At 42.6% G+C, this 13,438-nt stretch overlaps 1 protein-coding gene across 1 annotated transcript in view; it reads left to right on the forward strand.

Annotated features, from left to right (window-relative positions):
- Window positions 1–1,573: 1,573 nt before the first annotated feature.
- cnga3a (cyclic nucleotide gated channel subunit alpha 3a) overlaps window positions 1,574–13,438 on the forward strand; it is a 55,919-nt gene continuing 44,054 nt past the window's right edge. Inside the window, exon 1 of the mRNA XM_063052930.1 lies at window positions 1,574–1,997. The gene's annotated coding sequence lies outside the window, so the exon portion shown is untranslated. The remainder of the gene's footprint in view (window positions 1,998–13,438) is intronic.

Raw genomic sequence — 13,438 nt, forward strand, 5'->3', positions numbered from 1 at the left:
GGATCATTTGTATTAAGGTCACAGAAAGTAAACAATGGAAAGAGACTAAATTTGCAAGCATCGTTCCATGAACATGAAAAATATATAACCTTGCAAAGGTATGACTTCAGCGTGGAAATGAATTCTGAGGAAATGCATAGAAGCAAAATGGATGCTCACTGTAAGAGGAGAGGCCGTAGAAAACTTGAGGACACAGGCTGACTTTAAGAAGATTTACAAAGGAGGAGAGAAGATTTAGGGGCACAAGTCTTTAGTCATGGAATTAGTCCTTAGGGCTAATGGTAACCATTGGAATTGGGGTCGTGTTTCCGAGGGCAGAATCAGATAAACACCCAGACCATAGAGGATTTCAGGCTAGGGAAGGTTACAACAATTGGAACCCAACTAAGAATGAGAATTTGAAATTTGAAGCTTTGGAAGACTGGCAGCAAGAAGCGCAAACAGAGTCAATGAGGGGGATAAAGGGTCTCAGCAGAAATGTCGACCGTTTATTCACCTCCATTGATGCTGCCTAACCTGCTGAGTTGCTCCAGCTCTTTGTGTGCGTTGATCCGGATTTCCAGCATCTGCAGAATCTCTTGTGTTTATCAGTTAAGGGGAGGCCAGTTTTCTTTGTAGAATGGGCAGTAATTCTTTTGCAGAACAGTTGTGGTACCAAGCTGTGATACATCAGCATAGAATGCTTTTGTTGTTTGTTGCGTCCTGTGTTGTTCTGCCGAGTATGCTGTGTTGGCGCCAGAATGTGCGGTGACACTTGCGGGCTGTTCCCAATGCACCCTCGGTTGTCTTGGTTGTTAACGCAAACGACGCATTAAACTGTGTGCTTCAATGAACACGCGATAAATAAACTTGAATCTTGAATGTTCTCTGCGGCGCGTCAATGGGGACTTGCTACATTACCTTCGGGACTGTGGAGAAATGATGTGAAAGGTAGTTTCAAAGTATTGTTCCCCAGGGGAAGATGTCAGTGCACATTAAAAACCCAATGGAAGCAGGAGCTGTTCGGAAGACCCAAGCAGAAACGCATCAAAGGGATACCCTTACAGACCACAGCCTCCACGTTTTCGTCAGTCATTCCGTTCCAATTAGTGATTTTTAAGTTATACGTAGAACCAAATTTTGCAACATTTTAAATGATAAACTCACGCACTCGATCTGGATTTCACGGGGAATTCCACATTTTATCCAGATTAAAGGGCCGATTATACTCCCCAATTGGAAATTCAGGAGGGGCTTGAAGTAACCAGGGTTTGAGTTCCACAAAGCGTTTGAAACAAGACTGCAAGAAGTAATGTGAGAGTCATTCTTATTTCTATGCTCTCAGGAAAGGTAACGGAAGGATTTCTGAAAGTGTTGAAACATAAATTGATAATTAAACTAATTCGGTTTACAACCGGCACCTTAACCTGTCCAATTCACCCACAGACTGGTAGGGATCCGGGGGGAAATAAGTTTAGTACAAAGTAATGGAATGGGGGTAGCATGCATTTTACAGCATAAAGAAGGATGGAATCTACCCCAGAATGAGCATCCAGTCGCGTTGCACGTCCCCCAGCCCAGGTTGTGAGTGCCCTCCTCTGATCTCATAGTATGATCGCTAATGCATACTAAACAGATAATCTACGTGACGCTCCAAAGTGCACTGGTAATGATCAGCGTGTTGTGGGTTTGCAGATGGGGAGGCGGATTATTCCTTCCCTCCCGCTACCTCTCTGACACTGGAAGATGCCCTCGCCTTCCCGACCCGGCGCCACTCTAAAAGCCACGACTGAGCAAAGCCTCACGCTGCCGGGCTCTTGGTCGCTCACGCGGAAGGTGTGAACTGAACTGAACCCCGTCCCGGGGCGGAATGATGTGCCCTTCACCACAAACGGGGGAAATGGACCGGCACTGGGATAGAAATCGGTCGGAGAGAGACAAGATTCGCCAGATCCTTGCAGGATCAGTGTGAGACCCGACTCATAAACGGGGCAGTTGGCGCCAGCAGACGGACTAAGGTAAGAGGAGAGCCGGGGGCTTATAAATTGGACGAGAGACCGCTGGAGCTGCCCAAGAAAAGGTAAGGGTTGTAAATGTGAATGTTTAAGGCAATATAAAACAAAAGTTTTATATTTCCATCAAACGTCCATATTGCTGCAATTGTAGAGGAGAATCCTCGGGAACGAAAGAGTCTTCAGAAAGACTTGCATGTTTAATAACCCAGTTCACTTCGCCCTTACAGGTAGTCCTCAAACTCTTTATACCAACGAAGTTCTGCATTCAGGAGGGACCGCGGCATAGCAAGATCCCATTAGTGATTAGATATTGATCTAGGGAACGGTAGTCTTGACTCTTTAGTAGGCTGATGTATGGGAAGGGGGCTCTGACGCTTACCCTAAGGAGCAGCGAACCCTCCGACGGCGTACCACTCCACAAAGCACTGCATTGGGAAGGGAGACACAAGAGACGGAACCGCCGACCGCTGGAACAACACACAAAAATGCTGGAGGAATTCGGCGGGTCTGTGAAAGGAAATGGACAACAGGTGCTTCGGATCGAGACCCACAGCCTGGTCCGTACATTTCGTGCTGCCCGAGTCGCTGAGTTCCTCCAGCCTCCCGTGCGTTTCTGCACAATGTCCGCTTTTTATTTTGTGCGCAAGCCCCTGGAAGGAGCATTCGTACTCTGCAAGCCGACTTGAAGGCGATGTCGTCACCAACCTGAAATGGTACGGAAACGCCGATGCCCACAGGAGGAAAAGCCTACAAAAAAAAAAGTGGTGGATATAGCCCAGTGCTTCACAGGAAAAAGCCCTCCCCACCAATAGGCACATCTACAAGGAGCACTGCCAAAAGAAAGCAGCATCCATCATCAAGGACCCCCACCACCCAGGCCATGCTCTCTTCTCGCTGCCGCCATCGGGAAGGGGGTACAGAAACCTCAGGACCCTCGCAACTGGTTCAGGAACAGTTATTACCCTTCAACGATCAACAACCAGAAGGGATAACTTCACTCACTCCGACACTGAACTGAGACTCAGTTTCAATAACTCTACAACTCATGTTATTTATTTATCATGATTATTTTCTGTATTTGCACAGATTGTCTTCTTTTGCACATCGGTCAGTCTTCCTGTGTAGTTTTGTTTAACTGATTCTATTGTATTACTTTATTCTACTGGAAATGCCTGCAAGAAAATGAATCTCTGTTCAGTGTGACAACATATGCGTATAATTGATGATAAACTTTGAACCATGAACCGTGCCACGGTTGGCACCGAAGAGCGAAAGATGTCAGAAATATATTAAAATATACATCCGGGCATCAAATCAAGAGATAAAGTCGGATCACCCATCCCCCCGCCGGCTGATACTGGGATCAAACCTTCATTTATAATGTGGCTTCAGAGATTCAATGTCATCCTCCCTTCTGATGGGATAACCGGATAGCAGTGGATTTAAAACGGCTTTCCTCCGGGAGGGTTTTACACTAATCCCCAATACACGTGTAACTCCACAAACTTAATCCGGGGAGATGTTCCTAATCAGGTTTGTGATATTATCTGGTGCCTTCTCTGTGACCATGGGTCAAATTGGCCTTTTTTTTTGCTTTACTAAGAAGTTACAGACTTTCAGAAATGAAGAATTCCCTAAAGAGCAATACTGCACGGAAACACGCCCTTCGGCCCGACTGTTCCGTGCTGACCAAGTTGCTTACCGGAGCTAGTCCCATTTGTCTGCTTTTGGCCATTGCCGCTCTAAACCTTTTTCCTATCCACCTTCGAGGGCCGGTGAGGAGATCAACAGTTGCGACAAGTCAACCAAATATTTTTTTGGGGTGATTTCTGTGTGATTTTAATCGTGGTCAATAGATTTCGTTGTAATGTATTCACGGGGAAGAAGACCAGAAATTGTAGCTTTCATTTGTCTATTTGTATCGCCATGGTTACCCGTCCAGTAACCATGGCGAGGGAGCTCTGCTCTGTGATATCTGGGCATTAGTAGAGGGCAGGTTTTACCTCAAACCTCGCATTTCCTGTCTGAGGCAGCTGTACCTCGGTCTATTTACCTGTCCCAGTCCGCGCGTTTCAGCCCGCCACTTCACAAGGAGGGGAATTATAGTTAAATGTTTCTTTGAACCATATAGCCATCATGTTTGCATCCCTTGAAACATTAGTCTTCACCTCCTGGCAAGTTCCTGGAGAATTTCGAAGAGTTTCTTCCGATGCTTCTGGAAGGATTCGGCGCTGTTTTGGCGAACACCTTGTCTTTTATTGTATGCAGTTACAAAAGGAGCGAACGTTCCTGGGCGATCTTAGATTGAGAGTATCAACTCTAAAACGATCCAAGATGTGTGCAGCGATGCTACCGACCTTTCGCCAGTTCAGTATTAGAACTCCACACTAGTGTAGTAGAGGAAACTTTTTACAACATGTCGCGCCTCACAATTAAATAAAAACGCTGGGAGTCGAGGAGGGTAGTGGCGGTAGGCGGGGAAGGAAAATAACTATAATTCTAATCTCGTTCTGCCGCAAATGCCCCCTTTCCCCGGTAAAACGGAGGCCTTTCCCCCATCACCCTCTCAGGCAGCGAGTTCCAGATCCTCAGAACACTTTGGGCGAAACAAGCTCCAGCCAGAGTTCCTCTAATTCTTATTGTCTTAAATTTATTAGTGTCTTCTCTATGGGAATAAAACAATCCTATTTAGCCTCATGGTAAATGCTATTTTAATTTTTTAAATGTGCTGCTAACATGTTAAATAATAAAAAAAGGTTCTTCACTTAATATTGTTATGTTTTCAATATTTTCTCTTATTTTTATAAAGTGCAAAATTTTTAATAATTTAGAGGAAAAAATCACACTGATTTTCAATTTCACCCAAAGGTAAGGAGGCATGGGATGCAGAAAAACTTGGCTGTATAGATTTAGAATCGGCTTCCCCACAGAAGGTAGAGGGTGGTAGTCAATGGAGTATATTCTGCTTGGAGACTGGTGACCAGTGGTGTTTCACAGGGATCTGTTCCGAGACCCTGATTTTCATAAATGACTTAGATGAGGAAATGGAAAGGTGGATTAGAAAGTTTGCAGATAACACAAAGGTTGCTGATGTTGTGGATTGTGTAGAAGCTTGTCATAATTACAATGGGACATTGGATAGGATGCAGAGATGGGCTGAGGGGTGGCAGATGGAGTTCAGTCTGGAAAAGTGTCAGGTATTGCAGTTTAGAAGGTTGAACTTGAAGATAGGATAACGGCAGGATTTTTAGCAATGTGAAGGAACGGGGGATCCCTTAAAGTTACAATGCAAGTTGATAGTGGTTGAGAAGGTGTATGGTGAGTTGGCTTTCATTAATGATGGAATTGAGTTCAAGAGCCCTGAGATAATATTGCAGCCTTACAAATAGCTGATTAGACCACAGGTTGAATATTGTGTTCAATTCTGATCACCTCCTTCTAGAAAGTATGTGGAAGCTTTAGAGTTGGTGCAGAGGAGCTATACCAGGTGCTGACTGGATTTGAGAGCATGTCTTATGAGGACAGGTTGAGCAAGCTAGGGTTTTTTCCATTGGAATGAAAGAGGTTGAGAGGTGATCTGAAAGGGATGTCTGAGATGTTAAGAGGCGTAGAGTTGATTGCCAGAGACTTTTCCCCAGGACAGAAATGGCTAAAATGAGGGGGCATCATTTTAAGGAGATTGGAGGAAAGAGTGGGAGTTAGAGGTAGGTTTTTTACGGAGTGTGGTAAGTGTGTGGAACACGTTGCCAGGGGTAGTGGTAGAGGCAAGTAAATTGGAGACATTTAAGAGACTCTTTGAAAAGCACATGGATGAAAGAAAAAGGGAGGGCTTTGTGTGAATGAAGTGCTAGATTAATCTTGGAGTAGTCTGAAATGTCGACACAACATTGTGAGTTGAAGGGCCAGTAATATTCTAAGTTCCACATTTCCTTGCTACTTTTTCAAACATCATTGAAAATTGTCTCCTAAATCAATCATGAGCACTGCTGTGTGTATTTGTAGGATAAATTATTCAATACTGGCCATCCACCTTATATCTCACATCAAGGTTCCAATCCTTTTTTATGCCATGGATTTCTACCATGAACCGTGGACCCCAGATTGGGAACCCCTGCCTTACATTAAACATAAGCTCTTTGACAACAGTTGTTGGGATTCTTTTTCTCTATTTACAAAGTCTGCCCATCCCTGGCAAGAAGAGTGTTTTCACCCATCCTTAAATATCTTTGGGAGGGTGGTAGTAAATTGTCTTCTAGAGCCAACACAATCCTTTTGGGAAAGGTACTCTCACTTTCGTGGCTAGGTTACAGGGAACATTATTTAAATCCAGTGTTTATGAAGGTGTATTTCCAAGACAGAATGGAGTGTGAGATAGAGAGGAAGTAATGTTTCCATGTGCTTGCTGCCTATGTCATGGGTTTGCAAGGTGCTGTTGGAGTAGTCGCAATGAGTAACTCAAAAAATGCTAATGGAACTCAGCAGGTCTGGCAGCATCTGTGGAGGAGAATACATCATTGACACTTCAGTCCGAGATCCTTCATTAGGACTAAATGGAAGTGGGAAGAAGCCAGAATAAGAAGGTGGGGGGGGGGGCAGGAGAAATGAGTACAAATTGGCAGGTGATAGGTGAAGCCATGTGAGGGGGAAAGGAGGATGAACTACGAAACTGCAAGGGGATAGGTGGAACAGTTAAAGAGCTGAAGAAAAAGGAATCTGAGAGGTGAGGAGAGAGGACCATGGGAGAAAGGGAAAGAGGAGGGGCACCATACAAAGGTACTGAGGTGCTGGGCAGGTGAGGAGAAGGGGAGGGGTAAGAGAGGAACCAAAATGAGGAATACAAAAAGAGGGAAGGAAGGTGGAGTGGGAAAGATGAGTGACTGCACTGTACTTAGCAAGATAAATATGTTATACACATAATGCACCATTGGTGGAGAAACTGAGTATTTTGGTGAATATTAGTTTTATCTTGGGTGACATTGAGCTGCTTAGCTCTTGTTGCATTTGTATTTGTCTAGGCACGTGGAGAGTGTTCCCTCATGTTCATGTCACACGGCAGAATGTGTTTGGGGCTGGAGTGTGGCGTGGGTCATTCTGCACAGGATAACCAGCCTCCGACTGGTTCTCATAGTCACATTATTTCTACAGCTGGCCAGATTTAGTTTTAATCAGCGGTGACTCGGGACATTGATGGGGTCTCAGTGATGTTAATGTAACTGGATCTCAGAGATAGGGGGTCTGACAGTTTCTGGTTGGAGGTGGTCAATGCCTGGTGCTTGTGCGGGTGCGGAATGAATGTTACTCGCTGTTTTCAATCTTGGTAGCTTCAGAATGTTGCCTGGGTCTTGCTGTGTTTGGGTATAGGTTGCTTCATTTGCTGAGGAGTTCCAAATAGAATTGAACGTGGTAAAGTCATCAGATCAGCGAACATGCCGACTTCTGATCTTTTGAAGAAAGAAAGGGCATTGATTGGCTAAAAGTGATTTTCCTTTCTGATCCCCACTGATCAGTTGGCTAAAACACGACTTGTTGTTAAATAGAACATAAGACCATAAAGACATAGGAACAGGATTAGGCTATTCGGCCCATTGAATCTGCTGTGCCACTCCATCATAACTGATTTATTATTATTTATCATTTATTATTTACTATTATTTATTATTTCTCTCAACCCCATTCTCCTACCTTCCCCCGTAACCTTTGACGCCTTGCTAATACTAATCAAGGATCTATCACACTCCACTTTAAATTTACCCAGTGACTCGGAGTCCACAGCCATATGTGGCAACGAATTAGACAAATTCACTACCTTCTAGCTAAAGAAATGCCTCCTTGTCTCTATTCTAAAGGAACACCCTTATATTCTGAGCTGTGCCCCCCGGTCCTAGACTCCCCCACTGTGAGAAGTATCCTCTCCATGTCCACTCTATCTAGGCCTTTCAATATTTGATAGTTTTCATTGAGATCCCACCTCATTCTTCTAAAATACTGTTAGTCTAACCTCATTTTTAGAATTGGGCTGATTGGGCCAAGGCTGTGATGAGGTCTGCAGTGGAGTGGTCCTGATGCGGACCAATCTAGACAGTGAGCAGATTCTTCTCGAGTAAGTGCTGATGACATTACCGTCAAATACTTCTTCCATCGATTTGTTGATGATTGAAAATGGTCTCATATGGTTGGATTGGATTTGTTCATGTTTGTTAGACAGGACGTACCTTAGCAATATTTAATTCATAATTATTTTGTAACTGTATCCACACACCTTGTCCAGAGGAACATTTAATCCTGGAATAAAACATATTTAATACCATAGCCTAGATATTACCAGTGGTCTCAGACATTTCCTGATGTTATGGAATGGATTGGCTGACGATTGACTTCTGTGATCATCAAAATCTCAGGAGGAACCTAAGAATGACTTTGACCTTCCGCAAGAGCGTGGTTGCAAATTCTTCAGATTTTTAATCTGCCCACTGCCACTGCTAAGGATGAGTTTATTCTTGGTGCTTTATCCTCTTCCTATTGGATGTCTGATTGTTTTCCCCCTGTCCGTGGGCAGATGTGGCAGGGCTTCAGAGGTTCTGGTCTGATCTGTTGACTGAGGAAGAAGGTGACCATGTTTCCTTTAGATAATTTGTATGACTAATTTTAAAAAATTGAAGCGCACACATTAAAAGATACAAATGAACAGGGGAACAAACACAAAATTCCAGAGGGACTCAACAGGTCAGCCAGCATCTATGGAGAAGAATGAACAGTCAATGTTTCGGGCTGAGACGCTTAACAGGATGGACAGTGTCTTTTGAGAAAAGATTAACCTAATAGACCTTTAACATTATGAAAAGATATTTATGGAATCAATGCAGGGAGAGGAGCTTAAATAGAAGTCATCAGTACCAGTGAGTCACCAATAAAGCTTCTTTACCCAGTGCGGTGAGAAAGTAGAGCCATGAGCACAGGGAGTGGTTGAAGTGAATAGTGTTGATGTATTTAAGAGGAGGCTTGGTGCTAATTTTATGGAAAAGAGAATAAAGCATGTAAATGAGAAACAGGCTCTGGTGGAGCTTAAACATTGGCATGGACTAGTTGGTATAAATGGCTTGCTTTGTCATTATATACTCAACTTAAATCAATCAATCAATCAATCAGACTTGGCTACAGCAAGTACCAATTCACAATCATCCATAATTTGCCCACAAGAGAGCTGCTAATCCTGTGGTCTTGGCTCAGTTAACTGGGAGCTTAAATGAAGTGTTATAGTGCTTAATCAGTGTCCATTAGTAAAATGGCACAAACAAAGCCTATATTCATATCGTCATTGGATTGTTGATTTCCTTTAGACTGTTAGTCAGATTTTTTTCTTGTGTTCTTGACTTTATAGAAAGCATTGCAGCAGCAAGGAAAACAATGTCATAGCAAATATTAACTGCTTCACTTCCGGTGATAATAGCAAAACTTTTGTTTCACCTCAATATCAACTAAAACACTAGTTAATTGAAATTAGACTCATACAAATATTCTTTTATCTATTCAAATGTGCAAAGTCAAACAAAAATGAGTTATTCTGAACTACTTACAATTGTGGAATTTACAGAAGCTTATTTTACTTTAGCTAATTTTAATTATTCCTCAATGTTTTGATATATATAATCATTTTTTAAATGTTTTGTTATTTTGGTTTGAATTACAGCAACTTCAATGTTTAAATACTCTGAATATTGAACTCATTTAAAATGGGTATAAATCCCAGACAAATTAAAGGACGGCATTTCAGTTTAAGGAAAAGATTGCACTGTTTGTGGTTTGGTCACATTCTGGCTTTGTTACTGCAGTGATAACACAAAAGATTCTAATAAAGATCTCAAGACATAAGCTGAATTGGCATCTGAGGAATTTAAATTCAGATAAACACTAATGACAAAACTGTTATGAGTGATGGTGCAATGAGTACAGTATACTGAATGTAATAAACATCCCTATTACCTAAAAATGCTAATATTTTCTTAAGGGGGAACACTCTCATTTCGTCTGGTCCTGCTGAAGAGTCTTAGCCTGAAATGTCGACTGTACTCTCTTCCATAGATGCTGCCTGGCCTGCTAAGTCCCTTCAGCTTTTTGTGTGTTTTGCTTGGATTTCCAGCATCTGCAGAATTTCTCTTGTTTAGCATTTTAATTTTTTTTTCCTTTTTTAAAAATGTTTGGTGTTTTGTTTTTGATTCTAGCAATTCCAATCTAAACATCTCAAAACATTGAACACGTTTAAAATGAGTGCACAATCTAGGTGACTTAAGGGGAGCACTCTCATTTGGTCTGTCCTCATACTCGTAGTAAGTAATGTGATTGATTCTTCTGTTTTTTTAAATTTAGAGATACACACGGAACAGGTCCTTCCGGGCCAGCAAGCCTCACTACCCAGCAACACACCTATTTCACCCCAGCCTAACCACAGGACAATTTACAATGACCAATTAAGCTACTAACTGGTATGTCTAGGGACTGTGGGAGGAAACCGGAGCACCTGGAGGAAACCTACACGTTCAGGGTAGAACGTACGAACTCTTAATTCCAAAATCACCATGAAAGTCACTTAAACTGAAGTTAGTTAGGTAAAGTTGATAAGAGGTGGTATTCTGAGTGGAAAAATATAGATAAAACTTCCAAACTCACCAGGGAGAATGGTATAGATTTATTCCTCAGTTGTACATCTTATTAAAAAATGGGATTGTGCAAATGCTTCCATTGTGGGGCCGAGTCACGACTGGCTGAAACATCCTGATGATGTCTACTGAACTCAGTCTTTACAAGATCAGTGAATTTATCAAAGTTACAAAAATTAATATGAACTAATATTCCTTATTTCCTAAAACACTGTTAACAATGATGATCTAATTTTTGATGATTTTTTGGAGTACAGTATAAGAAATAAGGTGCATGATTTTGTTGCACTATCACAGATTGCCAGGTATGATGTTGTGGCCATCAATGAATCATAGCTGAAGGACGGTTGTAGTTGGGAGCTGAATGTCCAAGGTTACACGTTTTATCAGAGGGATAGGAAGGTAGGCAGAGGGGGAGGCGTGGCTTTACTGGTAAAGAATGGCATCAAATTAGTAGAAAGATTTGGAAGATGCTGAATCCTTGTAGGTTGAGTTAAGAAACTGCAAGGGTAAAAGGACCTTGATGGCAGTTATATACATGTCTCCCAACAGTGGCTGGGAGGGGTACCATGGATTACAACAGGAAATTGACATGTGTCAAAAGGGCAATGTTATGATAGTCATGGGAGATTTTATCATGCAGGTTGATTGGGAAAATCAGATTGGTAATGGATCTCAAGAGAGTGAGTTTGCTGAATGCCTAAGAGATGGCTTTTTAGAGCAGTTTGTCGTTCAGCCTACTAGAGGATCAGCTATACTGGATTGGGTGTTAGGTAATGAACTGGAGGCAATTAGGGAGCTTAAGGTAAAAGAACCCTTAGGAACCAGTGATCACTATGATTGAGTACAACTAGAAATTTGATAGGGAGAAAGAAAGCCTGACGTAGCAGTATTTCAGTGGAGTAAGGGAAATTACAGTGGCATGAGAGAGGAGTTGGCCAAAGTAAATTGGAAGGAGCTGCTGACGGGGATGTCAGCAGAGCAGCAATGGCATGTGTTTCTGGGAAAAATGAGGAAGGTGCAGGATGAGGGGGATCTCATTGAAGCCATCCGAATGCTGAAAGGGCTAGACAGATTAGATGTGGAAAGGATGTCTTCCATGATGGGAGAGTCTATAACAAAAGGTTACAGCTTCAGGATAGAGGGGCGTCCATTCAAAACAGAGATGTGGAGAATTTCAGAGGGTGGTGAATGTGTGGAATTTGTTGCTACGTGCAGCTGTGGAGGCCAGATCGTTGGGTGTATTTAAGGCAGAGATTGACAGGTTCTTGATTGCACATGGCATCAAAGGTTACGGGGAGAAGGCTGGGTAATGGGGTTGAGGAGGAGGTAGGGAAAAAGGATCAACCTTGATTGAATTGCAGAGCAGACTCGCTGGCCAAATGGCCTAATTCTGCCTTATGTCTTATATTCTTATGGTCTTATGATCTAACAACACATGCCAAACTAAGGTTTTAAATTACAAGTGCAAGTGTGCAAGTTACGGCTAATCATCAGCAAAAAACGGTTGAGAATTTCTAAGCCCCGGGTAAACATACCAGCTAGTATACCAGTTCTTTATCAGAGATTTTCATTTCAATCACAATTCGTAGCAGTACCAATATACTGCAAGTGTTCTGTTGCTTACCAAGAGACTCTCGCAAATTTCTACAGATGTACCATGGAGAGCATTCTAACTGGTTGCATCACCGTCTGGTATGGAGGAGCCACTGCATGAGGCCAGAAAAAATAAGTTGCAGCGGGTTGTAAACTTAGCCAGCTCCATTACGGGCACTAGCCGCCCCACCAACAAGGACATCGTCAAAAGACAATGCCTCAAAAAAAAGGCGGTATTCATCAAGAAGGACCCCCACCAACCAGCTACCATCAAGGAGGAGGTACAGGAGCCTGACCACACACACTCAAATTTTCAGGAATAGCTTATTCCCCTCCGTCATCAGATTTCTGAATAGACAATGGATTCACGAACAGTACCTCACTCTTGCTCTCTTTTTGCACCACATTTAATTTTATAGGTATAAAAATATATATTTATGTATTGTACTGTATTGTTGCTGTAAAACCATGGCATATATCAGTGATAATAAACCTGATTCTGATTCTGACTCCAAAAATATATTCATTTCTGATGACGGATAATAAGGATTTCTGCAACTCTACCTTTTCTGATAACTAGTAAGCCTGCTTGATTGGCACCCATCGAGCATCCAAAGTGTTAATCCTATCCCCACACTATGCATAATGGCTGTAGATTATACCGTCTACAAAATACACACTGCAGTCACCTACCCTAGGTGTCTCCAACAGTGCTTCCCAACCTTACATCTTCTACCATCACAGAAAGAACAAGTTTCACGCCATCGTGGCCTGGAAGTATGTTGCTGGTCCTTCTCTGTTGTTAGGTCTAAGACCCGGAACTCCTTCCCCAATGACATTGGGAGTACCCCTCACTAGAGAGACCAGAGCAGTTCATGAAGGCAGCTCAGCGTCATCTTTCTAAAGGATAGTTAGGAAATGGGCATTTATTTATTTTGAGATACAGAACAGAGTAGGACTTTCTGGCCCAATGAGCCACATAGTGCAGCGACCCACCTACTTAACACTAGCCTAATCACAGGATAATTTACGATGAACAAATAACCTATGAACCAGTACGTCTTTGGACTGTGGGAGGAAGCCAGAGCACCCAAAAGACACCCTCGCAGTCACACGGGGAGAACATACAAGCTCCTTACAGATGGCACGAGAGTTGAATTCCAAACTCCCGAATGCCCTGAGCTGTAATAACGT

Source organism: Mobula hypostoma, chromosome 7, assembly GCF_963921235.1.
Source record: "Mobula hypostoma chromosome 7, sMobHyp1.1, whole genome shotgun sequence".
NCBI lineage: Eukaryota > Metazoa > Chordata > Chondrichthyes > Myliobatiformes > Myliobatidae > Mobula > Mobula hypostoma.